Source organism: Pelodiscus sinensis, chromosome 1, assembly GCF_052426305.1.
Source record: "Pelodiscus sinensis isolate ZL-2025 chromosome 1, ASM5242630v1, whole genome shotgun sequence".
NCBI classification, from domain to species: Eukaryota; Metazoa; Chordata; order Testudines; family Trionychidae; genus Pelodiscus; species Pelodiscus sinensis.
In genome coordinates this window covers 116,938,626-116,966,419 of record NC_143052.1, presented here as the reverse complement: position 1 = coordinate 116,966,419, position 27,794 = coordinate 116,938,626, and the positions used below count along the sequence as shown (strand labels likewise).

Sequence of the window (27,794 nt, the reverse complement as noted above, 5' to 3'; positions counted from 1 at the left end):
TTATGGTTTATATCAATGCTTTCAAAATTTACCACAGCACACTGGTTTGTTGTTTTTGGCTTCATTCTTTGACCATTAAGAAAGTGGGTTTTACTGTAATTTTTGGCAACGATTTATTGAGTGGTGGTTACTTTAACATTTTTACTTTAAGCGGTTACAGTGGCAAGGCAAGCACAGAAATGTGTTTTGGTTGACTTCAGGAATGTCATGGGACTTGAGTGCATTCGGTGTAGCACTTGCAACAATTGTTAGCGCATGGATGTTTGCTTTTAATTCCTGCAATTTCTGGCATCTGTACAAGAATATGCTTCTAAATGGAGGATGAAAAGCAATAATCACATATTTTAAATAAACCAGGGTCACTAAAAATAAGTTAGGTCAGATGTTGATAGAAAGCTTTATGTCTGGTGATGGATTATTTATTATTAATAATTATTATTATATGTATAGCAGAAGTATCCAAAACCCTTGACAGGAAGCAGTTCTCATTGGGTTAGGTACTATACAAATATAAAGGAAGCCAGAGTTAAATCTTCCTTATTTACTTTCTCCACATCAGTCTTGATTTTATAGACCTCAACCATATCTTACTTTAGTCATCTATTTTCCAAGCTGAAAACTCTCGGTCTTATTAATCTCTCCTCATATGGAAGCTGTTCCATATCCTTCACTGTTTTTATTGGCCTTTTCTGAAACTTTTCCAATTACAATTTTTGTTGTTTTGTTTGTTTGTTGTGATGGATGTATCATGGTTTTATACAGAGGCAATATGGTTTTCTGTCTTATTATCTAACGTTTATTAATGACTCCCAACATTACGCTTAGTACAAGAATTACAATGGTTGCACTTAAAAGTTTCTGTTTGAAAGTTCTTATTATGTTCATCCACTACTCCATATTATGCAAATAAAAAGTTTCTCTCAAACCAGTAAAAAACTTTTAAAATGCTAGAAAGATTTCTGTTGTGAGCACGGTAAGTCTGTGTATAGTACATACACATACTACTGTCTGAGTTTGTTATATACTTTTATCACCATAAGTCAGGAGTGGGCAAGAATCCAGCCCATGGCTGCCTCACCAGCATGCTTCCTAGAGAGCAACTGCAGCCACTTTAAACAGCAAGCTGGGCAGGGAGGAGAAAGCTTTGCACGGTGTTCCTGCCCCCTAACAAAATCCCCAAGCTCCCATTGGACAGTTTGTGGCCAATAGGAGCTGAGAAATTTTGCTGAAGGAGGAGGCAGTGAATAAAGCCTCCTCCTTCCTGTCCTCCCTGTGCTGGAGCAGAGCCACGTGGAGCAGCCTGCCCAGCGCACAGGTATGGAGTCTGTCTCAAGTACCTGCAGAGCTACTGGCTGAGAACTACCTAGGTAAGCACCCCCCGCCAGAGCATACCTCTGGCACCCCACCTCCTCTCTCACCCCAACTGCCAGCCCCAGGCCACTACCCAAACCCTCTGTATCTCCTCTCCCTACCTCCTCCAGGCCACAACTCCCTCCCAGACTCTGTACCCTCTCCTGCACCCCTCCCCGAGGCCAGAATCCTCTCTTGCACTCATAACCCCACCTGGATCCTGCTCCCTAAGCTCCTGGCCCAAATCATAACCCCCTCCTGCAGCCAAATTCCCTCTCAGACCCCACACTCTCCCCTGCACCCTCTATCCCTTCTACACCCTATGCCCCCTCCACAGAAGTTCTTGACCTCCTTGATCATTTTCCAAAATCTTGGAGTGGCCCCCATTAAAAATTATTGCCCACCCCGGCCAGAAACCACTCTCTAATATGATTATTTATTTGTATTGGCCAAAGACAAGAAAATGTGAAGGAACCACTGTTGGAACATGGCCATTTTAATTAAATAAGGAACTCTTTTTTTCCAAAAGTTGGCGAAGCATCTTTCCTGCCAAAATCTTGTTGCATTCAAGGCACAAATTTCAGTTGATTTTTAACAGCAGTAGTAAATGATTTATGTTTAGATCTTTCTCTTTAAATGTGTTTGTTCTTCCCCTGTGGTACAGCTGCCCACAATGATTTTGGTACTGATGTAAAATATGCTGTTTCATAGACAACATTTGGAAAACAACTCAGAGGTCAAGACAATTGGAACAGTATCATGTTGGAAAAACAAATTCATGAAAATGTAGAGATTATTGCAGAGACATCCATATTAATCTGCTATATATTTGGAAGAGTTTGTTTGTTTGTCTGTCCCACAACTCCTCCTAAACAGTAAGAGCAAAGACTACCACATTCAGTATGTAGCTTCCTCTTATTATAACTCAAATCAAGGTCAGAGTTTGGTTGTGCCAGAAAATGGGATGTGCTTGGAATAGGATTGATTCTCATAAAACTGTATAGAAAAATGACAATCACCAGGAAAGTGACTGTGAAAGTGGCTGGTTGCAGGTGCTCCTCATATGGGACTGCCCCAGCTCTATGCCTCCCACCCTCTAGGCACCTTGTAGGAAGTGGGGTTACATTGCCCCTTCCCTCGATTTGTACAGGAACATTGTTGGCTGTTCCCCTTCCTCAGGGAGCAAGGGGAAAGTACATCGTTTTCTGCATTCCTCACTCTGGCTGGGAAGTGCAGGGGGCAGCTGAACCTGGACCTGCCCCAGCTGGGAGACATGCCTCTTCCACAGGCTGTGCTCCCTGGAGCTGCAGTAGTCATGGAGAGGCATTTCTCATCTGGCTGAAGCTGCTGTGGTGAGAGAGGGCTGGATTGTCCTCTCTCCACAGGGCTGCCTGCCTACTCATCCCCAGCCCTACCCCAGAGCAATAATTTAAATGAAGCATGTACATTTTTAAAAAACCAAAATATAATTGAATTAAGGACGCAAGGAATGCCAGGTAAATCTTCTAGTCTACTATATATTTTAGACAGTTTGTGTTTCTGTCTGTCTGTTCAGAGCCACAGCTGTGACCCTAGGGAGGGTTGGGGGAAGGGGACCTCAAGCTTCCCCCTCCCCCTCAGATTCATACAGAGATGTTGCTGTCTGTACCTCTTTGTCACTATCAGAGAGCGAGAGGAAAGTCAACAATTTGCTGCATTCCTGACTCTGTCTGGGGAAATGATAAGAGTTCATAGGGATCATAGACTCATAGATGAAGAAAAAATACACTTGATGTAATTCTCATTCTAAAAAAATTGCTAAAAACCAATTAAATGGAAAAATTGTAACAATCCCTTTTAAAAGAAATCTGAAATAAAAATTAACTCCATAAAAGTAACACTGTATTTTTGAAAATTGCAATCACTTAAATAAAGCATTTACACCTTCCTTTTATTTTCCAAAAATCCCCAAACAACCAACTTGATTGAGTTAAGGACCCAAGCAATTCTGAGTCAATATACTAGTTACATTATACTTTAGAAACTGAATGTTATGTCTTTTAGTTACGCAGTGTTACACTGCTCTGGACATAGATTTATGGTCTGATTTCCACAGTGCGTTTTTAATGTTGAAGATAAAAATGACCCACATGACCTTCTACATCAGAAATCAACTTATTTCATCTGACAAACGGAATTTGTCTGGCACTGACTATCCAACTGCTGGAGTTATCTTAATCCCCTCATATCAGAAACACGATAGTCCTCTCCCATCACCATGGTCTTTCGATCCATAAAGACCTGATTGTTAGGAACCCTGCTTAGCCTTTGTACTTGAGATAATGACATAAGAACATAAGTAACTTTTACTGTGGAGTATAAACAACAGCATGAAACCCCATGAGAGTGGGTTGATCAGTGTTGGTCGTATCTTGCCAGTAATTAATGCAGTTTGAAATCCTCAGATTAGAAAGTCAAGGTATGGCAGTATCATAGTACTGCTGCATGCTGATATGACAATTCTATTCAGAAGAACTCAAGGCATGTAAACTGAATTGTTGTTGTCCTTATTTAACATGCTCAAAATATAGAGACACAGCAAAGTTAAGTGACTGGCACAGTTACATAGCAAGTTAAGAGAGAATGCAATAGGAGTAAAATCTACCAGTTCATGTCTCTTGCCCTAATGCTGGATGGATATGGAGCTGGATTCTGCTCTCATTTACAGCAGTGTAACTTCATAAACGTCTGGATAGAAACCAAGTATAAAACTCTAGGAAATAAAGACAAAGACGTATGGAGTAACTCCATAATTCACCCTATTTTTAGGTAACCCACAGGCTACTATGTGTTAAATATTCTGCTTTATGCCTGATCCACAGCATGGATCCTGTCTGCTAGAGCCTTCAGCTGCATAGCCTTTTATTCAAGCTATAGCAGTTCATGTCATGTCTAGATCTGTTCAGCTCCTAGCATCTGTTCCAAGATGGTGGTCATTACAGTTACAAAGGTGCAGCTGAGAGGAGAATCTGGACTTCTGTGTCCCTCATCTAACCCTGGGGACCTAAATCTACTCTCATTCAAACCAATGGGACAGGATGGCATCAGAGTTGGTAAGACTCTCATTAAATCTCAGTAATGAGATTTTGACAATTTTGGATTATTAAGAAAAGGAGACGCACCATACCATTGTAAGAGTTATGCAGCAAAATTTTCAAAAGCACCTAAGGCACTTTTGAAAATGGGATTTAGGCACTTCTGAAAATGTTACCTCTAGTAGTTTAATTAAAACCATGTCTGTGCCATACTTAAATATTCACAGTTTAAGGACTGCGGACAGATATTGTGGAGTTCTGAGCATTCTCCATTCATTTTGAAGTCAGTAGGCCTAGCTCTCTCTCTCTCAATATAGGGGCATTGGCATTCCTCCTGATTTATATCAGTGTAGGTGAGAGGAGAATCAGGCGCAGTAGAAATGGAAGGCACTTAGCACCTTCCAGAAGACACCAGCACATTTCAGGATCAGGGCTCAGTTGAAGAATCTTTTTTTCTCGTTTGACTTTTTTTAAAGGCAGCAGTATAGTACAAACACAAATTAACCAGTTCTGCCTTCTGGATTACAGAAGGAGACAGGAATCATGCAAACTTTAACTTCCCAGGGCTTTATGTAAGAACATTCTAGGTTTCTGTCCAGTTGAACTCAACACTAATTTTCATCTGAAGTTTTTTAATACCCACAATATTTCACAGCAAAATGCATTTCAATATGCACAGTTTCTTCTTGGTTTATGTGGCTACCAAGAATTTTGCATGCTTTTGATTAAAAATTATTAACAACGTCATAGTTCTCGGTGAGTTTTTTCTGCTCCCAAAAGAATAAATCACACTCCCTCCTTTCACCAATTCATGCTTTATTGTACTGTGACAGCAGGCTATGGCCTGCCATGCAAGCAAGTCAAGGCTAGCTCCCCATCTTCTGTGAGGGACAGGAAGCAGCACTAGACGCAGTGTTGCCCAGCTCTGCCTTCATTAAAGTGCTTCACTTGCACCAGTGTTTCCTTTCTCTCTATCTGCTTCCAGCTCCTGCAGTTTGCTTTCCTCTCTACTTAGCCTTTCAGCTGCGGCTCCACTTGTTAATCAATCCTCTATATAGAACAGTAATGGGAAAACCAGGCTAGTGAATGGACCAGATGAGTGGCCCTTCTTCATCTCAGTGGGCCACAAGACTGTCGTAACCAATAAGGTCTCCCAGGATAGGGTAGCTCTGCTAACTGCAATCGCATATCTAGAATTTACAGAGTGCTTTGATTGGATGTAGAGGGAGTGTGTGGCTCTCACAGTCAATGCTGTGTGCAATCAGCCAGCATCTCACTTCAGCTATGTCTATACTACAAGTTTTCGCAGCAAAAAAATGCTAATCAGGGACTCATTTTCATGAGTTGCAATCTCATTTTCATATTTTCTGCTGATCTGTTTTTGCACTGGGGTTTTTGCGCAAAACAAGCAGTGCAGACGTTTTAGTTTCCCGCAAAAAACCCTTTTTCCGCAAGATCCTTATGCCCCCAAAAAGGAGGTATACCGATCTTGCGGAAAAAGGGGTTTTTGCACAAAAGAAAAATGTCCATACTGCTTGTTTTGTGCAAAAAAACCAGCACAAAAATGGATCGGCAGAAAATATGCAAATGAGATCACAACTCATGCAAATGAATCTCTCATTAGCATATTTTTTGCAAAGAAAACTCGTAGTGTAGACGTAGCCTCTACGTGCCCATGTGCATGTCATTTTAGTAATACCGGTATGAAAAAAGTACATGGACAGATACCAGCAGAATCTGGCAATCCTGTGCACAGGGCATGGTAAAGAAAATCTCTCATGGGCCTCACATAAACCATTGATAGGCTGCATGTGGCCCAGGTGTGCAGGTTGTCCACCACTGATATAAGTCCAGTCCCAATGTACATATATTGGTCGAGATTTAAGTGACAGGGTACTGCGTCAGCTTCTGGGTTGAGATGTTAGAAGTTAGACTGAGAACAATCCAGCACTGGCCTTCTGGAACAGACTAGAAGTGACATAAATAGTCTTTTCCTTCTCTAATTTCAATGGTTCTGTTAAACACTGGAGAGGCAGGAAGTTCAGTTAGCCCCAGCACCACATTTGCACAGGTGGAAGATAAGATACAGCAATATGGTAGCATTATCATTAGACTGGTAAATACCATCCAAACTTCGTTCGCGTCAGCAGCCAGAGAACATGAGGAGCAAACTGTTTTGTGAGCAAGACACTGCCTTGCATCATTTTCCAGACTTTTTCTGGTTTTAACAGAAAAAGAAAGAAAAGTCAACAAAACAAGGAACAAACTTTTAAAAAGGTGATGGGTAGGGCTAGGAAAAGACAAGGAGATTGAGACATTTTTTAGATTTTTTTCACTGTAAATATTACAGTTTTTAATGACACTGTTTAATCTCCATTAACTTTTCCAAGATTTCTTTCTAGCAACTAACAATAGTTATTGGAATTTATCACACAATAAACCTCCCATGTTGTAATAGTTCATGCCAAAATGCCAAACAAACAAGCAGCATATGCTGGAAACACTACTGCACATACGCCACAAACTTTTCCTCAGTCATTGTCGTGGATCCAGGAACATGAAATGGGGACTGGTGATGATTGCTGGAGAAGGTATCAAGCTCCTGGAGAGTGCACTCCTCCACCGGCTGCAAAACTAAGCCCTTTCCTATTTTCTTCAAGAGTCAGAATGGATATGCATTTGGGTAGCTCTTTTCAAGTGACAGTATAAGGAACGGAGCAGGGTCTATCAAATAAAAATTTCCTGCGCTCTGGAAGTAAACCACCAACATTAATTCATAGAATGAGCTCACTCTCCTGATCAGTAAATAAACTTTGGCTCCCTTCCTTTTTAAAATTTACAAAAGCGGCAAGGAGTCCTGTGGCACCTTATAGACTAACCAAGTGTTGGAGCATAAGCTTTCGTGGGCAAAGACCCACTTCGTCAGATGCATGTTGCATCTGATGAAGTGTGTCTTTGCCCACGAAAGCTTATGCTCCAACACTTCGGTTAGTCTATAAGGTGCCATAGGACTCCTCGCCGCTTTTGCAGGTTCAGACTAACACAGCTACCCCTCTGATTTTTAAAATTCAGTTATTTTAAGGAAGCAGTGACTGAGCTCAGATGATGGCTGCTCAAGTGATAACGTGTGAAGCTATGTTTTGGTAATAGATCAGCAGTCCTCATAATGAATCTTAAAGAGGTGCTGAACTTGCAACAACACAGGGGTATTATTGTTTATTTGACTTGCTACAGATATGTTGCAGCCGGATCCTGAGAGAACAGCCTAAAATTCCACATTGGGCTAAATGATGTAGAAGTCAAAGTTGAATATATTTATTATCCACACAACTTCACTTCTTGTACCAAAGACATGGAATACTTCCTATAAAGTGTGACACTGGTATGTTATACAAAATTTAAGTGTGCAAAATTAAAGGGCTCTTATGCAGCATGGGACGGTATAAATCATTCCTTATTTATTACATTATATACATAGCACAGGTGGGCTGAATCCGGTTCAAATTACTGTGCTTCATATTTCCCTTCTCCCCTCCCTCTCTCACTTCCTGATTTAAAAATCTATAGGACTTGTACTTCTTGTTTTTGCAAAATGCCTCAAAATGATCATCTATCATTTTGAGAGGATAATTAATTGGCTGTTAGTTTTCCATGAGAAGATTTGTTGTGTATTGTTTCTTTGCTTGCTTTGGAAGTTTTTCCTCTAGAAATGATCTAAGGCATAATATTTGTTCGGGTTATTTGTGGAGTCCAAGCTGCTAACCAAAATAAAAGCACAAAGGCTGTCTAGTTTGCAGCCTACACTGGGCAGAGCAAACTATTTTCTTTTTGTTTTGTCCAGAAGGACCAACCTCGGGGGAGAAGGGGAGGGGAGGAGTCTGTCAAGTTTGTGTTTAGCTTGAAAAAGCTCAATAGGAAAATACAACAAAGTGCCAAGATTATTTTCTTTAGCACCTAATATTTGAAAGGCAGGACCCAATACTCAGGTGGCCACTTCGCAGTGTACTCGGGCAATGTTAAGCAGCTGGAAAGCTGCTCCAAAGGGCAACAATAGATTTCCCTAATACACAGGAGTTCCTTGGTAGCACAGACAGGTCTAATTCTTGCAGGGTGTGAACCTAATGATGCCCTAATACTTTGTCTTTATTGACAAAAAAGGTGTGTTTTAGCATGGAATAACTAACATGCGTTAACTACTCCACTGTAAAAACATAAGGAGACAAGGTACTGTAGTTTTACTGGGAGGTAAATGAGGCAAAGTCAACCAGGCAAAATTATAGTGCTGACCTCTCCTAGCTAATCACACAGTAAACACTACAAATGTCTCGTCTCAGTTTAGGATTTTACAAGAAGATAACTATCATGCTTTAGCTCTTATTCGGCTATGAAACAAAACAACACAGCTACGTGTTGAGGAAGACAAAGCTATGTTACACTAGCCATTGTGGCCCCCTATGTTGGGGTTCCCCTGAGACCTCTTCCACTCGTTCCCCAAGAATTCAGTCTGAGCCCAGTCTCATCACTCAGGCTCCTTTATTTGACACAAAGCAAAGCTATGCTGAGTTGATCAGACTTAACCACAGGAGCTGGTATATAGCATTCCATATATTGAAAGTTGCACAGCAAACCTCTGCCTTTGTATACATTTACACATTATGTGGCATATGGGCAATAGCTCCCAACTTTACATCATCTGCAAATTTTATTGATACACATCCACTTTTTGTGCCAAGGTCAATAATGAAAATGTTGAATAAAATTGGTTTCAGGACCGATTCCTGAGGAACATAACTGCTCACCTTTCAATATGACTTGTTGGAGTCTCCTCTTTAATCAGTTTCTTATCCACCTTTCAGTTCTTGTATTAAACTCCATGCTCTTCAGTTTAACTAAGCTTTTCTCAGATTGAACTTACTGAGATTCAGGTAGATTAGATCTGTTGCATTTCTTTCATCTAAAAAACAGCTATCTTCTCAAAAAGATATTGATAACTTTTTTTTGCTTCCTCTTGAATACAGTTATTTGAAACAATTGTAGAAAAAAATCTACAAAATACAATCACTTAGGCCAGTGGTTCCCAACTGCCAGTCCGTGGACCAGTGCCAGTCCATTAACTGCTGGCTGACAGGCTGCGGCAATTTCTGGAGATTTTGCCCAGTGGCGGCACTGAGGCTGAGGAGGCAGCAGGAGGCGGCAGAACAGGAAGCGCTTCTTTCCCTCCACGTAAGATGGCGGCCCAACCGGGGTTCCACATTCCCCCACTCCCGCCTCTACCCATGAGGTCGCAAACAAACTCGGAGAGGGAGGTACTGTGAAGGAGGAGGGAGTGCACATGCCGCCAATTGCCGCTCCCCCTGCCTGCACGGCGGTAATAGCCATGGTTCCTAGTGGGGGCAGCTTCACTCGGGAGAGTGCAGGGGTAGGGTGGGAGTCAAAGGGCAAAAGGGTTTGAGGTGAGGGCATGGCGGGGGCACAGAGCAAGAGGGTGTTAGCATGGGCTGTAGGGGTCAGAGGTTAAGAGGATAAAGGACATGGGTGTAGGGGTGAAGGTCAAAAGGTGTTAGGCACTGGGGAGCAGGGGCTGAGTTGGGACTAGGTGGACAGGTAACATTTATTTGCATATCTGCATATTTGTTATTTGCATAATGGATAGGCAAATATGCAAATAAAATGTTACTGGTCTACCAAAACTTTGTGAATGGGTTTGCCGGTCCGTGGCATAAAAAAGGAGCCACTTATTTGAGCTACTTACTTACCAAGGTTGGAATGGATCATATAACTTTAGGAAACATCCTGACAGTCCTTTTTTATCTTAATCACTTGCTAATCACTCTGTTAATAAACTAATTTCTGACTCATTGCCTCATGTAAGCAAGGTGGGTGCAGACTCCTGTTTCCTCTGCAGAACTCTTTATTGTATAGTTTGAGAGGAGGCTAGCAATGGCCATCCATCCTTCTCCCACCCAAAATCCACATATTGTTGAGTAGAAGAGACTTGTATTTCTCCCCCCACTGTCCCTTCCCCATCTTGACTGGGGCATTTTCAAGCTGCCTATTTCTCTGCGAATTCCCTATCACAGTCAAATTGCCCAAAGCAGGCCTGCTTTACTTTTTTCCTCAGCGTCTGTACAGTGTAAGGCTGTTTCTAGACTGCAGGGTTTTTGGGAAAAAAGTAGCCTTTTTTCGAAAAAACTTCACCTGCGTCTAGACTACAGCCGTGTTCTTTTGAAATTAAATCGAAAGAATCTGGCTTTTCTTTCGACGGCGGTACTCCTCATTTCACGAGGAATAATGCCTTTTTTCGAAAGTGCTCTTTCGAAAAAAGGCGCTACGTAATGCAAACTAAATAGAAGAACGAGAGGACACCAAATGAAATTAAGGGTAGCAGGTTTAAAACTAATAAAAGAAAGTTCTTCTTCACACAGCGTGTAGTCAACCTGTGGAACTCCTTGCCAGAGGAGGCTGTGAAGGCTAGGACTATAATAGAATTTAAAGAGAAGCTAGATAATTTCATGGAGGTTAGGTCCATAAAAGGCTATTAGCCAGGAGATAAAATGGTGTCCTTGGCCTCTGTTTGTCAGAGGCTGGAGAAGGACGGCAGGAGACAAATTGCTTGATCATTGTCTTCGGTCCACCCTCTCTGGGGCACCTGCTCTTGGCCACTGTCAGCAGACAGGCTACTGGGCTAGATGGACCTTTGGTCTGACCCAGTACGGCTGTTCTTATGTTCTTATGTTATGTTCTTATGAAAGATAGCATCCAGACTGCCTGGGTGCTCTTTCGAAAAAGCAGCTTGCTTTTTTGAAAGTACTGATTGTAGTCTAGATGCTCTTTTTCAAAAGAAGCTTTTTCGAAAGTATCTGTCGAAAAAGCCTCTTTCGAAAGGTGGCTTGCCGTCTAGATGCAGCCTAGCTGCCATAGTTCAGTTGCCATGTTTATTCTTAAGGTAAATGGATTGCAGAGAAAACACACTGAAACAATAAAAGAACCGACATGCATATGACTGAGCTTACCAGCAATCACCCCAACTTTAACAAAGACTTTGTTAGGTGAACAGTTCTTCAGATGACACTAAGAGGCTTTTTTCCCCCTGTGGTTGTAGTTTCATAACCAGTCTGTCTCACAAGCATGAATTTGACTGTCATTGCTTTAATCCATCTGGGTCTTAAGAGTGCATGAATAGATAATCAGCCAATAGCTTCAAAACAGGACCATCCCTACCGATACACAAACTAAACAGTAGTATTTGTGTATTGCCCCAAATTTTGTCATGCCCTAGAAGCTGCATGCTGCCATTCAGGGGCAGATGACAGTTTTGCGGGGCCCCGGGCAGCGTAATTCCGCGGGGCCCCCCCTTTGCCACGGCGCATGCGCAGGGCTTTTTGAAGTGCGGGGTCTGGGGCGGTCGCCCCGTTCGCCCTGCCCTATATCCGCCCCTGCTGCCATTGGCTCCTGCAGCCAGACCCATCCCTGGCTGGCCCCCTGTGGGCTATGCCCAGCTGCTGGCAAGCAGCATAAGCCTGCAGGCCAGAGGACTCAAGAGGAGGAGTAGAATGGCACACCAATAGCCAGAGAGGAGTGGCAGTTTCACGCTGCCCGCTGATCCGCTTCCGCTCATTCTTTCTGAAGCACCCGGCAATGGCCACTGTCTGCAGACAGGATACTGGGCTACATAGACCTTTGGTCTGACCCAGTAGGTCTGTTCTGATTTTATTATATAAAATGCAAATGTATCTGCCAGGCTTCCCTGGTGTGTACCTGCGCACCAAGAATTTCATTCCCGCCCACCCCCTCAGCAGAGCTGTGCAGCTGCGGCCCCAGCTGCTCCTGGGGGCAGGGTCGTGTGGTGGCTGACTGCCCACCTCAGGAGCAGCCATCATACGGACTGTGTGGCTGCTACCGGAGTGAAACCTGGGCCATGGAACTAAAAATAGCACGGTGACCTGGCACATGGGGCAGCTGCCCACTGTGTGGCCCAGTCCCTGGGAGCAGCTGTGGCTGTGGCTGCATGGTGGCTGCTGAGGCTGGGACCGCCATACCAAAAATAGTACTGTGGCCCTGGCTTGAGTCCTGGCACATGAGAAGTGCTGCCCTGTGTGTCAGGACTGGAGCTAGGCCATGGTGCAGCTGCTCCTGGGCTGAGGCCACAGTACTAAAAATAGCACCACAGCCCTGACTCGTCCCGCCACACAGGGCAGCCACCCACCATGCTACCCTGCCTGGCAAGTGCAGGTGTCAGGATGGCAGTAGGTAAGTGAAGGGGCAGGGGAATAACTAAGGGGAAGGTGAGAGTGAAGTAAGGAAGGGGCTTGTGCTAACGGGAGAGGAGAAGCCAGGCAGGAGGAAAAAAAGGAAGGCACCAAGGGGCAGGATGGAAGAGAGACAAATGCCAGGGGGCCAAGAGGAGGCAATGAGGGGAAAGGGCACGAGGATCTGGGGTGGGGAGAAATAGGAAGGTGTCAGTGGAAGTGGGAGAAGGGAGGGGACAGGGTGATGCTGGGAGAGGAGAGGGGAAGAGCAATGGGGGCAAGAGGAAGGAATAGAGGAGGGGAGGAGTAGGTGCTGGGAGAAGAGGATTTGAAAGGAGGGATCGGCATGAGAAAGGTGTGGGTTGGAACAAGTCATGTGTGAGGGCGCAGAGGGGTGTGAGGAGAACTGGGGCAGAGGGTAGTGAGGGGTGAGCACCAGGGAGGTGGAGGGCAAGAGCAGTGAAGGAGGTGGGAGGTGCCAGGAAGTTGCAGGAGTAAGGGAAGGTGAAGGTGCCACAGGGATTGTGGAGGTGAAGCACAAGAGCAGACATGGGGACAGAATTGGAGGGGAGGGATGAGTGGCAGAGGGCAGAGGAGAGAGGCGGGCAGGTGGGTAGAGGGAGGTGTTAGGAGAGGGACGCTAGAAGAGGGATGGGCACAAGGGGAAAGGGAAGAGTAGGTGCAGGGGTCAGAGAGGATGGACAGGTGGGGCAAGTGCCAGGAGAGCTGATGGGAGACAGAAGGGCAGGAGTCAGGACAGTAGAGGAAAGGGAGAGGTTTATAACTTAGGGTGTCTATGCTGCATTCCTCTTTTTAGAGAGGAATGCAAATGCAGCTGAGTGAAATTGCAAATGAAGCGCGAATTTGAATTTCCCACCCTTCATTTGCATAATCGCATCCGGGCGCTATTTCAAAATACCCTATTTCGAAAAGAAATGCTGTCTAGATGCGGTTATTTCAAAAGAAAGCGCTTCTTACGAAATACTCCTTATAAAATGAGTTTTAAGGGTTATTTCGTAAGAAGGGTTTTCTTTTGAAATAACCGCATCTAGACAGCGTTTCTTTTTTCGAAATAGGGTATTTCAAAATAGCACCCGGACGTGATTATGCAAATGAAGCATGGGAAATTCAAATTCACGCTTCATTTGCAATTTCGCTCAGCTGCATTTGCTTTCTTCCCTCGAAGGAGGAATCAAGTGTAGACATACTCTTGGGTACCACAGTGGCACACATCTGAACAAGTGCACATGACTTCAATATTGGTGCATAAGACAAAACTCACTCTGCTCATGGATGGAAAATCTTAGAGGGAACACTGGTATCTGCCCCATACTGTAACCCACTCAACTCCGCTCCCCTTCTGAGATAGAACCCAGGATGAGTCCTGATACTCTCTCTCTCTGCAGAGTTAGTTGCAAAGTAAGAATATACATTAAAATGTTAAACCTAACCAGCATGTGTCCCATAAGTGACTTGCCACAAATGTCAGAATATTAGACACACACTCAGCTCTAATATTTATTTAATTTTCTTTCTTTTATTTAGGAATTAGATACAGTCCCTCTGTCAGCTAATTCCAAAATTATCTGATAAAAAATATGAGAGTTTTCAAGTGCCTTAATAGCTTCTGGAAGGAAGGAAGGAAGGAAGGAAGGAAGGAAGGGTGTGTGCATGAGTGTGTATGGGCAGAATGGGTTGGTCCTATCCCCATTTGCTGCTTGGCTTGCACTGAGCATGTTCAGAAACACTGCTGAAGCCATTCTCCTCAGTCTGGTCCCCCCATGCCCTCATTCTGCTTGTGGCATGGACAGATCCTTCTCCCCACCAAAATCTGAAATGGTGCCCTAAGTGTAGCTCAACCTTTTGGAGGTATCTACACTCTGGCTGGAGGGCTGCAAGGCAAGACAATCTTTTAAAAGATTATAAAAGCTGTTTTGCTTAGGGACAGACATTGTTAAAGAGATGGAAGATGTTCTGCGGAACAGGAGATCTTTATTGCTGTACCTACACTTCATCAGCAGGGAACCTGATGGAAAAGGCGATCTAAGTACTGCTCAAATGAATCCTGGATGGATTATGCTAAGAGAAATAGATTCATGATTTGTTCCAGGTGTGAATAGCTAGGCCATGGTGCAAATTAATCCCCCTGACCAATATTCCCTCTAATCTTTTCCATCCATGTGTGTATAAATTTGTGTGAATAAATTTGTTATGTGTACCAAGGCATGTGCGAATATGCACCACTAATAGAAACACAACCTAGCCGTGGGCGCTCGGCTAATCAGCTGGGCGGCATTGGAATCTCTCCTAAGTGGCCACACAAGCGCACAGCCTACAGGGAACACTGACCTTGACTCCTGGGCTCTTTGAAGCATGCCCACCAGTCCATCGCAACACGTGAGACAGAGGCTTTCTTTTACAATAAAATAGTTGGAAATGAACCATTTCCAAAGAGAAGGCTTGTGATGCTGTACAAATGGAGGACATTTTCAATAGAGTATTTTGAGGTGGAGGGGCTGAAAATACAAATAGATTTTTTTTTCGACAGGCAAATTTTATTTGGTGCCTTTTAAATAGGGCATGGTAGTGGAAAATTCCATTTGACAAAGACAATCCAGCTCTTTTCTTTGTAATGAAGCAGAATGTAATTCACAGCTATTGTTTAAGTATGTCCTTGAACAGTATGTATTGTCTGCTAACTGTCTGCCTCCGTTCATCACTTTTGAAAACAACTGTGGTAATTTTAGATTCCATTAGGTGGCTTGGTATTTTCAGATGAGACAGTCCATCTATACATGCCACTGCATTAGTGGCTTGACAAATGGTTTTTTCATCACTAACACAGGATCAGAGCTTCTACATTGACCCTCATGGATTTAGCTCAAAGTATTTGATCTCAGAACTAGGCTAGAATGACCCCCCAAAAATCTAATCAGGTGATGACAGTAAGGAAGAGATAATATAATAAACAAAATGACTGTCTCAAACTTACTTATCTCTGTTTAACATCGTGTAGCTTTTTTAGTGGATGTGAGGAAATGGAACTGCCTATAATGGTCAGACTGGAGTTGGTAGATAGATAGCATTGCGTACATCAAATAGATAGTGAGTTCATACAGGCCTTTGTCTTCCTCTAATATTGCGCATTAAAATCTTTACTAGTGCTCAAGGGTACAATGTGTAGAGTGGCACTTCAGAGCAAGTGTACCTAAATTGGCAGATTCCCATTCTTTGAGTCAAGCGCTCCCCTGCATTACATATACCAAAGTGGAATTACATACCTCAAAGCTTCTTACAGATCAGTAGCATTGAGCACAAAAGTTAAATGTTCCTCAATATTATCTGGAGATCAGCTGGAGGTTCACTGTGGTGTGATTCATAGAAAGGGGATTGCAACCTGTAAATGGTCCTACCTGCCCTGGGGCCTTAAAATAGTTCATACAGGGTACATGTTCAAAACATTCCACTTCCAGTGTTCTATTTATTACATCTAGCACAAGTCTTTCAAAAGAAAGTTCAAACCTACCAAGTTTTCATTCTAGTTTCAGCTGGGCCTGGCTCCTCCTCCCTCAGGTCTGTCCTCTATTTAACAGTTCATTGCCCCAATCTTAGGCTGGGCCCAGATCCTCTTTTCCTGTGGGTCCATCTGCCCTTCAGAGTTCCAGCCGCCTTCTTCTTCAGTCCAACCTGGGGCATAGGCTCTCCTTCCTAGGGTGTCTGTCATTATGTTCTCCCAGCACCTCTTGCTTGGAGTTTAGCCTTTTTCACAGGTCTTCCCCTGTTATATCTTCCCCCTGCAGCATTCTCTTTACTTCCTACAATGCCTGCAGACATTACTTCAAATCATCTGACTGTTTCCCCTTTTATAAGGCCCAGGTGTCTTTCCTTAAGCCTCACTGAGCAGTAGGTAATCAAATCAGGTGCACTGGATCCTGCTCTCTTTCTTGCAGGGCCCAGTTACACTTCCACACCAACTCTGTAGAAGGTTCCCTCTCTGCCCACAAGTTATAGGTGCCACCGTGGTTGGCTTGGTGCCAGCAATGCTTCCCTTGTTTCTCCCTTGTGGAATCTCCAGGATAAGTTAATGATGACTAACAAAACTTGCATGGGTTTCCCTTTTGTGCTCTCTGTTTTCCCATCGTGCATAGTTTCTGATTTTCCCAGTGCAATCTGGTTTTCTCAATAGAGACCCTGTTTCTGCTGCAATGTTCTTATGATGTTTAAATCAAGTTTTCCCCAGTGCTATGTAATGATTTAAAAGGGTCTTGCACTCAGACACACACTAAAGGACAGTGGCTGCCCAGCAACTAAAAAAATCTTCACGTTGACTTCAGAAATGAGCTCAGGCAGCGAAGTTCAGAGCCAGATTTGACTGTAAATCACAAATCTGCTCTTTAGAGTTCTGGGTTGTTTGGGTTTGGTATTTCCAATTAGACTATTAACAATCAAGGCCCAAATTGTAAGATTCAGATCCATACCTGTACTTTGGGGAGGCAAAGGTTCGGTTGCTACTGATGCTATAGTTTCAGTTTAGGCCCATCTCTCTCTCATTCATTATACTATATTAGGAGATTTACCTAGCATTGATCTGATGGGTTTTGTTGGGAAATCAAAGGCAGAGCAGTGCAGAGTGGGAGGAGGAGGGCCTGGCCCTGTGAGGAGCTGTGTGGTGTGGGTGGTGGGGAAGGTAACCTTCAGGCCCTCAGAGGAGCTGCTCAGGCGCTGGGGGAGTGGAGGGGAATCTCTAGACCCCAGGTGGATTGGCACAGGTTGGGTGGGAGGAAGGGAATCCCCCACGCTCTGGGTGAAGTGATGGGATGAAGGGAAAATTGCTAGACCCGTAGGAGCCTCAAAATGGGGAAGGGGAATTCTCCACATGCCCATGTGGAGCAGCCAGGGGAAGGATGCAGGCCTTAGTAGGTGTGGGGGAGGGGAATCTAGGTCCTGTAGCAGGGTGGAGGAGGAAGGCCAGGCCCTGTAGCTATGGGCAGGAAGGTGACTTGGCCGGCAACAGGCACAGCTCAGCTGGTCAGTCTCATGCTGGTGTGGCTGTTCCCAGTACTCACTCTACAGTATCCCATCCCTACTCACAGACCCTAAGTGGTGAGTGTGAGGATCATGTCCCTCATCTCTTGGCCCTGTGTTGAGGGGAAAACCCCATTCCTGCTACTTCCTGTGTTCCCGGAACAACTAAACCCCGACTTTGCTTTAAGTTAGGATAAGAGGAAGCGGCTTACCAAATTTGATGGCCTTAGCTCTTATCGTTTAGGAGGAGTTCTTGCACAGACAGACAAACAGACTGACAGATTTCATTTCTAATAAATATGTATAGGTGATACACACACACAAAAGATTAGAAGAATACTACGATTGCCAAGTCAAGCATTCCAAAGTTAGGAAATGTTAGAATTAAGGTTTGCCTATACAACCTTAATTTAGCCTCCATGTGTGTAAACATTACAACACATATTACATGATCACTTACTTCTTTTTCCACAGAAACCCCCTGCTACTTTCAATGCAGAGACCAACTTTGAAGATGAATCAGGGCTGTCCAGTGAAGGAGAATGTCAGTAAAGTGGGGATAATAATGCCTCCTCGTGTCACACAGGTATGGTGAAAATAAAATCATTAATGTTTGTAAAACACTCAACTATAGTAGCAATAAGCCCCATAGAAAAGACCATAAGGAAACTAACAATTATCTTCAGAATAGTGTGCAGCAAACAAGACCTACGGCTACACATTGAACAATGGTGGTGGGGATATTGAATAGCTGCTTATAAAGTGAGCACTTTCCATCTTGTGTACCTATGGAGGGGGTAAAAAAAGGATATGATCATTCATGTAATTAAAGAATGTTTCATAATGCACAAGCATGAGGGGGTTGGATTAAGGTTGCGTAGGCAATCTTAATTATGGTACTTCCTGACTTCTGAGTGCCTGACTTTACATCCTGAATAATCTTCTCTTAACCTAGATTTTTTTAGGTAAATTCACCTACACATTCACAATCAAAGGGGGAGTCCTTCCTCTTCCGGGTCAAAGGGAGGCCAAGTTGCTATCCTAGACTCACTACGTGGAATTATAATATGGTTGACAATCAATCCCTTAAAGACCTGATACAAAGTCCATTTAAGTCTACAGGAGTTTTTCCATTGACTCCAAAGGGCTTTGGATTGTACTATTAGTTTCTCTGTGCTGAACAATTAAGAAATTAATTTGCTAACCCGAATCACAAACAAAACCTGTATCTAGGTAATATGTGAATTGACATTAATATATCCGGTTGTACATTCCACACATTACTTGTAAATGTGTTCTTTGTCAACTGCATAGCAATTAGTTAGCACATGTGAGAATGCCGGATGATAGCTTTATAATCTGAGACTGTAAACATAAGAGAAGAAATTGGTGGCTAACCAAAAAACTTTCGTCAGGCTTTTTTCATACTGTACAATGAGGGGTTGTTTAGTTCAACTTAGAGAAATGGGCTTGCAGAGTTTTACAAAACAGTTTAAATCCAGAAATCAAACAAACACTAGAGAAAAGTTAGACTGAAAAGACTTCATTTTGACTCTAAAATGAAAATGAGCGAATGTCACACTGTGGTCTGTCACACAAAAAAGGTACATGAGAAGAAAGAGGCTTCGCCTTATAGAATTTGTGTGTGTCCATTTCTCTAGGGTTTCTTATGTTCATTGCTCTGGTATGCAAGACTTCAGCTGGTATAATTGAACAAAAAGCTTACCCCACTCTGAGAATCATAAAAATGTTGATGGACTTACACACACAGAGTAATTCCAGGTCCTTACTAACAAAAGTTTTAAGAATATAGGGGACATATTGAAGGAATTCCTCAGAATTTAATCTCCACCCTATAATGGGAAGACAAGTTCCCGTACCATTATCAACTCCACAAGTAGGGTGGGGAAGAGAGATATTCCTTGCTGTCACTGCCACTAAATAACACCTTGGGATTGCAGTACTCTGAAATCTGACAAAGTGTTTTTTACCCATGAAAGTTTGTGCCCAAATAAATCTGATAGTCTGTATGGTGCCACAGGACTCCTGACTGTTTCTGAAAACTATGTGACATGATTGATTAGTGAGCAGATGAGTATTCTAGGGATATCAGAAGATAAATATAGATAATGAGGGTCTTAACATCTGTGAATCTCTGCAAGCGAAGTTAGTAGAGTCCTCCAATCAATCTCATTTATTTGAAGCACCGTGCTATCCACATTATAGTTATTTACAATAAGTTGTAAAATTCCTTAATGACGCAGTCACGGGACATACTACTGAAAAAGCAGCAAAAGCAAGGAGAAGACAGTAAAGCTCTATAAATCCTTTCTTCGAGCAGTGTAAGAAGTCAGAGAACTTGGAGGAGTAGCTGAAAAGTGGACAAGAGCCAGAAGTAAGATTGAAGATAAGAAATGGTATTTCAGCTAATATTACTAACTGGCCAAAACAGAACAATTATCTAGAGAGCTGAAATGAAAAAGTTGCTAAAAAAAAAAAGCTGAAAAAAGTGACAAAGGTGAAAAAAGGACAAAATTAAATGGCCTCTCTGTGGCAGCATTCCTGGTAAACAATTTATGCAGAATTAGACTGCTTTGTGCATGGCCACATTTTATTTTTGAATGGTTTCCTTATACAGGTTGGACCTGACTGATTCCTAATGAGGGAATTTGCCAGACCAGAGGAGGTGCCCTGCTACTGGATCCCCAGACCACCTTCCCACCCTGCTGCCTGCCCCAGCCATCCCCCTCGTCCGCCGGGCTACTGGGCTGCCGCATCCCTGACCCTAACCCCGCTATTGGGGCTGCTGTGTCTCTGGCCCTTGCCCTGCTATTGCAGCTGCCATGTCTCTGGCCCCAGCCCCACTACTGTGGCTGCCACAACTGCCATGTCCCCGGCCCTGCTACTGGGGCTGCCATGGCCTCTGCTACAATACCTGGGCTCTTGCACCAGCCCCAGCCCAGCTGGGCTTCTAGCCACCAGCCCTCTTGTCATTGGGGCTCCCAGCCAGGACTCCCTGGTCCAGGAACACCATGCTCCTGCCAGACCACAGATGTTGCCAGATGAGGGAGTTCTGGTTTTGGGAAGGTCCAACCTGTAGTTAAATACATCATATCGGATACAATTGTCTTTTTATTTGGACATATTTCCTATTTTGGTGGGATAAAATAAAATAATTTCAAGTTTGAGATTTTAAAGAAAATGTGGGAGTTGACAGCATATAATTGATAGGAGGAAAATAATCTCGGTGGTTTATAACTTTCATTTGAAATACAATAAAAGTACCTGAGGTCTAGTGCACAGTGGGTGTAAATTGTCACATTGCCATTGGCTTCCAGGAAGCCAACTATGACAATTCACATCCGGTTACAATATTTTCTTATGCATTTTTGAAGGTATCCTCAAAAAGGGCTGATCAGTAACAGCACTTTAACTTTATATGCTTAGAAAAGTGTACTACGTAAGTGCACACTTTAGATAATTGCTGCCCATTTTTGCACAATGGGTAAGGTGCATATGATAATAAAAACTTAAAAGAAAACCCATGAAAATAAAAATATATATGATGTTATCCAATAGTTCAAAAGACAAAAGAGACTGCAGAATACTAGTTAGTAATGCCATGGGATATAGCTGATGCGCTATCACTAAACAATCTTCAAATACAGGCAGTCCCCGAGTTACGCGGATCTGACTTATGTCGGATCCACAGTTACGAACGGGGTTTTTCTCGCCCTGGAGGACGGGAGCAGTGGGACGTCCAGATGTGCCGCGGTCCAGCCGCCCACATCCTCCGGGGCGAGAAAAGCTGCTCCGCGTCTCCCTGGTCTGCTGGGGGGGGGAGTCCCCCCCAGCAGACCAGGGAGACGCTGAGCAAAGCCACGGAGCACGCGGGCAGCGGGACAGCCGCGACGCATCTGGGCTGTCCCACTGCCCGTGTGCTCCGTGGCTTTGCTCCCCGTCTCCCTGGTCTGCTGGCCTCCAGCAGACCAGCAGACCAGGGAGACGCGGAGCAAAGCCACGGAGGACCCGGGCGGCGGGACCGCGGTGCGTCTTGGTCCGCCGCCCGCGTCTCCCTGGTCTGCTGGGGAGGAGGGGGTGCAGCTAGTGCGCCCTTGCCCCCCCCACCCCCAGCAGACCAGGCTTTTCTCTGGACGCCTGTGGTAGAGCAGCTGGGGCGCTGCTGGGTGGTCCCACAGCGCCGCTCTGGGCACTACTGGACCAACCCGGCAGCACCCCAGCTGCTCTGCCCCAGGCGTCCCCAATTCAGCTTCTGCTGAAACTGACCAGCGTTGACTACAGGAAGCCCGAGGCAGAGTTGCTCTGCCCCGGGCTTCCTGGAATCAGCTGCTGATCAGTTTCAGCAGCAGCTGACTTGGGGACGCCTGGGGTTCTTAAGTTGAATCTGTATGTAAGTCGGAACTGGTGTCCAGATTCAGCCTGTTGAAACTGATCAGCGGCTGATTCCAGGAAGCCCCGGGCAGAGCAACTCTGCCTCGGGCTTCCTGTAGTCAGCCGCTGGTCAGTTTCAGCAGCGGCTGAATCTGGACGCCAGTTCCGACTTACATACAGATTCAACTTAAGAACAAACCTACAGTCCCTATCTTGTACATAACCCGGGGACTGCCTGTATAAGGGAAACATAGCGCACAGTTGTATAAATCATGAATGCTTTGCTACAAGAAGTTAACCAGAATCTTTATGGGAAAGACTGGGGCTAGCATTTTTTAAATGGTTGGAAGATTTAAATCAAGTTATTCCATTGAAACTATTAACCCTCACTGGGCTGTTTAGGACATTAAAAGATAGGCCTAAAGCAGTGTAGAATATTTGCCATTTAGCGTGTGCCAAATTTTTCAAATGGTGAAAAATGCAGATTTGAAAGCACTGAAATGTTCATGTTCTGTGAAATTCACTGGACTTGCTGATAGGTACCAAAACCAATTAGTCTAGACTTTCAAAACCAATTAGTCTAGACTTTCCTTAGGTTACTTGCTCATCCACCTCATTCATTTCAATTGACATGGTTTTACCTTCATTTCCCCATGAGACTACAACGTACTGCAAACTTTCTGTTGCAGCCAACATTTCCAGGAAAAACAGTTCATTAACCATTCTCTCATCTTGGGTTTTATTCAGATGGTGCAAATGGACACAACATGATGTGAAGCAGTCTACTTCATATTTGCGTCTCTGCTGCTGATTCCTGCCCTTATTATCTGAAAGAGTAACTTAGTGGTTCAAAGTGGTTCAACTGGACTAGTCATCACAAAGAGAAATGGGGAAGAAAACCAACGTAATAAAATTAGGCATTTAAGTGCTTGCTTGGTACTAAGCCTTGCTTCTTTTCTATTCTACTTTGTAGTCAAATCTTACTGTCAGTTGTACAATATTTTATGTTTCCTTTAAAGACCCTGTTCCTAGAGTCATGTGATTATGTGAAAAATCTCAGCTTTCAATGTTACAAAAATGAGGAAGTTTGATAAAACTCCTGGTGGCAGAAAAAAGAAAAAAAAATACAGAAAACATTCAGGCTGAAGACTCAAAAACCAGAAGGTAGATGCAAATAACTCCAATTTTTATTATTTATCATTTTTTAAAAATTATTTTATTATTATTAAATATTTTATTATTATTAAAGATTTTCATGATTCTAACTCCTGAAATTTGAACACATGGAGTTGGCAATATTGGAAGTTTGAGCAAAAGATTCAATATGCAAAACATTAAAATATATTCGTGCAGGAAAATTAAGATGCTGTGGGATTCAATCCTTCTGATAAAACAACTTTTGTGCCTCAGTTTCATAATTCTTTATTTCTGACAGTTTTCAAACGTAAAAGTTAGGAGAGACAAAATTGTTGGAATTGTAGGTAACTTTTGGACTAAAACAAATTAAAATTTTAGGAATCAATGATATCTCTTTCTACCAATTTTTATTTGCTCTGACTGTTAAAGATCATAATTCTTGTTTTCTAAAAGATTTTGGGTATATCTGAAATCACTGGAAAAATTAATATTGGAGTGAAATATGTGTTTATACATTACTCTTGGGGGATATGGGATATGACTCTTCTTCATTTAATTAGGCAATTGGGGTTGCGGTAAATGTACAATTATTTTTGTATTAATTTTTTTAAAGAAGTGGATAACATTTTTTTCCTATACATGCTTTTTATGATTGAAAGGTTAAAAAAGCCTTTTGCCTGTAAAAGCAAAATAAAATATTCACGTTTACTGCTTGTGAAAGACACTAGGTTGACAGTTTTGCTAACTGTTCTGAAGCTAGAATTACATATGCATGAGGAAGCAAAAACCTTTCACAAAAACTTCCCACTCTTTCTGACCTTATATACTGCATATTGATGTAATGCATATTTGTCAGTGTAATTTTTGTTCTGATTTAAATCTAAACAAACACACACTGTTTTTTAAAATTTAGTTTAAATTAATAGAATGCTCAGGAAAGGCGCAAGGTTGATGGTGACACATGCGGGACAAGAGAAAGCTGAGGATAATTACATGAAAAATGGGCCATATTTTAAAGAGTGCTGTCAAAATGCAAAGGCCTGGAACATGTCTTCCCAAATGATTTCAACTCTCCCCCTGCCATATAGTCACAGCTGCAACCAGCAGAGAATTTGCCCTCATTTTAAGAGCGGAGCTGCTGGCCAGATACTCTTTTTGGAGAACTTGGGACCCTGGAACTTGTTCCTTCCACCTTAAATTTGATATTTTAAGCATGCTGCAAAATCCCCATGTTTTTCACAGATTAAATGGGGAAAGTTGAGGGTCTGATCCAAAGGGACTCCAAGGGGCTCTTTGGTTATATTGGCGGGCTGAATCAATTCATTATTGGGTTAGGTTTTGCTGCTTGGCAGTCATCATTTAAATTGTAAACTTAAATAAGTAAGGACAACTTGTGCTTTTTTGTAAGTGTAATTTTATTCTGATTTAAATCCAAAGAAACAGTTTTTTTTTTAAATTAGTTTTAAATTAATAGAATGCTCATGAAAGGGGTCAAGTTCATAAGCTTTTTGGATAGAGAATGTCAACCATCAGGCTAACACTGAACAGCAGCAGCTGTGCAAACTTCTCCATCTTCGCCCAAGAATGTTCCTGTCCCTGAGGTTCCAGACTTATGTTCTTTGCTCCAAGCTAATAAAATGATAATTCAGTCTTCACGCCTATTTCATTTGGGAATGGTGCTAATTAGTGACTTTCTGTTATGTCTACATCTGTGCTCTCAGAACTGGACATATCTTTTGCCTAAATATTTAGGTCCCAGTTCTGCTCCCTATTGAAATTAATGGCAAAATCTCCATACTAGAATGGATGTCCACATGCTCATGAGAGGATTCTAATTTAAAGAAGACAGTTGTAGAATAAAGGGTGTAAAGCATTTTAACTGAATGGTTATGTTGTTTTAACAAACTTAAGGTTTGTTCAAGTGGCTTCCTATTCCTGCTGCTGGCTTAAGTAGAATCAGTGGCCCTATCAGCTGCTCCAGGACTGCCAATAGGACAGCAGGGTGGAATCTCAAATTAAGGCTGGGATTCTTAGTTCCAGGTAAGCAAGATCTCTTAGGTTGAGAAAATAGACTTAAGTAATTCAGCAGAAACAGCAGTAGAGCTGAAGATGAAAAACTAAAGCAAACAAAAATACATTTTTTGTCCTATTATGGACGTTTTGGTATTGAGTTCAATGGGATGAGAGTCGGATCTTCTGCACTTGAATGTTTTAAACTCAATGGATGTGCTCATTTGATAGTGTTTAGACACAGACATATTCATACATTTTAAAACATTTCTCTTCTCATTTGGACACATTCTGCTCTCATTTATATCACTGTAAATTCAAAGTAGCTCCTTTGGTGTCAGTGGAACTATGCTGGATTTATACTAGGGTTAGAGCAAACTTAGGCTGACCATCTTCGTCTGGTTACCATGGTTATTTCTGAAATAAGTTTCTGCTTTTCAGGAAACTTCAAGACCCACTTGATCATCACAAGAATGAGAGTGCCCAGAGGCATATCCCAGCCTCAAGCACGCTTATCCTTATCTGCCTCAGAACAGCTCCATGAGGAAAATATTAGCATCTTAATCTTTAATAAGTGCATCAAATGCAGCAATAGGTGAGGAAAGAAAGTAGTCTGTAAACAACATTAGCAATAAAAGTGCAGCAGAATCTTGACAGAAGCTATCAATGGTCTCTAGGAGTAATCAGCTTCGGTATAACTAAAAATGTTGAGTGGTGGTAAAGGCTCAGTGACAAAGGAAGAGTGGCCTGAAAGAAAAGAGAGTGGCCTTGCAGATCAAGACAGAGGCTATGGGAAAACAGGACGTCAACTGAGTTTGGCAGATGTCAGAGAAAACACTATTTGGATCTTCACAAAGAGGTGGCTCTCTACATCTTAGTTGTAACCAGAAGAGAAAGTCACGAGACAGGCTGTTCATGGGACCGCATAAAACCAAAACATACTGATTATTATCAGCTATGTTGTTCCAGATTTCCAAACAAAAGCATCTGGAGAATATTCAGAGAAGCATCTTTTCCAACATGGATCCAAACAAACACATACAACCAAACCTTTTAGGCCTGCAACTTACTACATGAAAGACATAACAAGAGCAGCAACCACGCCCAAGGAAACATACAATAATCACTCCATCATTCCTAATTACACTGTTTAATAGGGACTTCTGAAATAGCCTGAGTAGCATTCATTTAAGCAAAAGGTTAATCTTGAAACGGATCAGCGAGGGTAAAGCTTCTCATGTCATCTTTCACCTCATCTTGATATAGAGAGCTAAACAATCCTTCTTCCCTTCCCTCCCCCCACATGAGTACGCTGTGTACCAAACTTTTTAAAAACACACAGCGGATGGGATAAAGTGCAACATTATCAATGATTTTCATCTCCTCTAATGTGATACACACTGGGTCACTGGGGTATATTCAGTCTGTTATGCTCACTTTACTAGTTGTACAGATCAGTCTGCAAACTGCCATTTATAGTACAGGGTGGGAACAGTCTGTGATTGTTTGCTAGGACATGTAAACAAATTCTCACTATCTACTAAATAGGTACAGAGAAATTCTTGGCTCTGTGAACAAAGGATGCAATTTTCAAAAGTACCTAGCTGACTTAGGAACAACTGTATTAAAGTTCTCAAAAGTTAAACATTGAGGTGATGAAGTCTCATTGAATGTCCTTAGGGTTTGGAATCCTGATCCCGTAGGTGTGTTAGAAAGTTTTACCTTGAATTCAACTACATTAATGTAAATGTAAAGTAATTCTATAAATACTGTAAATGCAGGGGGAGTTTCTCCAGGCATACACTATCTGAGATTTAAATTTGGTTGAATCACTATAGCCAAGGCAAGCTAACTTTTCTGCTGGTTCATTCAGTATGTTCATGCTGGCACCTCCCATCACTTGCCACAGTAATAGGGAAAATTTTTCAGTTCTGCTTTTGTTCTTCCTTTTGTGATGACCAACTATAATGAGGGTTCTATTGCTCACCCTTGCTGATGACTCCTGTTTGTAGAGTTTGTGCTTCTAGTGGAAATATATTTGTGGGTCAATCCCTTGTGCATTCTAATGAGGTTGCTGGGTCAGTGCTCTGCATTCCCTTTAAAGTGAGCCAAGCAGGAAGTTGAATAATGTGAATTTTTGCAGAAGTTCTAAAGAATACACACACACAGTTGCAGGCTATTTGGCCAGGCAACATGGTGCATCCAGCAGTCCTCTGCTTGCATTGCACATTCACAAAAGCATTTTTGTTGAGGAAGGCAAGGTCTTAGCCACTCATTCGAAGTCTCTGGCTGCTACCTTTGGGTGAGATTGTTCCTAGCCTTTATGCAGATATATACAATGGGAGAAGGATCCAAGGAGCTTTTCTACTTCTTGCTAGGCAAGTACAAAGACCAGACACAGTTACTTTTTGTTGAGGATGACCAGGAAAGCCCCACAAAGATGCAACAACAAAATTCAGATTCAAATATGCCCGAGTTGCATATCTGGCAAATTGGCTCATTGTTGCATTTTGCTACCTAGAAGAAACTGCCATTTTAAAAATCTCACTTTTCGCGG

The 27,794-nt window shown here is 42.7% G+C and overlaps 1 long non-coding RNA gene across 1 annotated transcript; it reads left to right on the top strand.

The window, feature by feature from the left end:
* The first annotated feature begins 1,263 nt into the window (after positions 1-1,263).
* Positions 1,264-24,258, top strand: LOC106731884 (uncharacterized). Its single transcript, XR_001368126.4, has 3 exons — positions 1,264-1,367; positions 18,173-18,284; positions 22,838-24,258. It is a non-coding gene; the product is annotated as an uncharacterized LOC106731884 (long non-coding RNA).
* Positions 24,259-27,794: the final 3,536 nt, after the last annotated feature.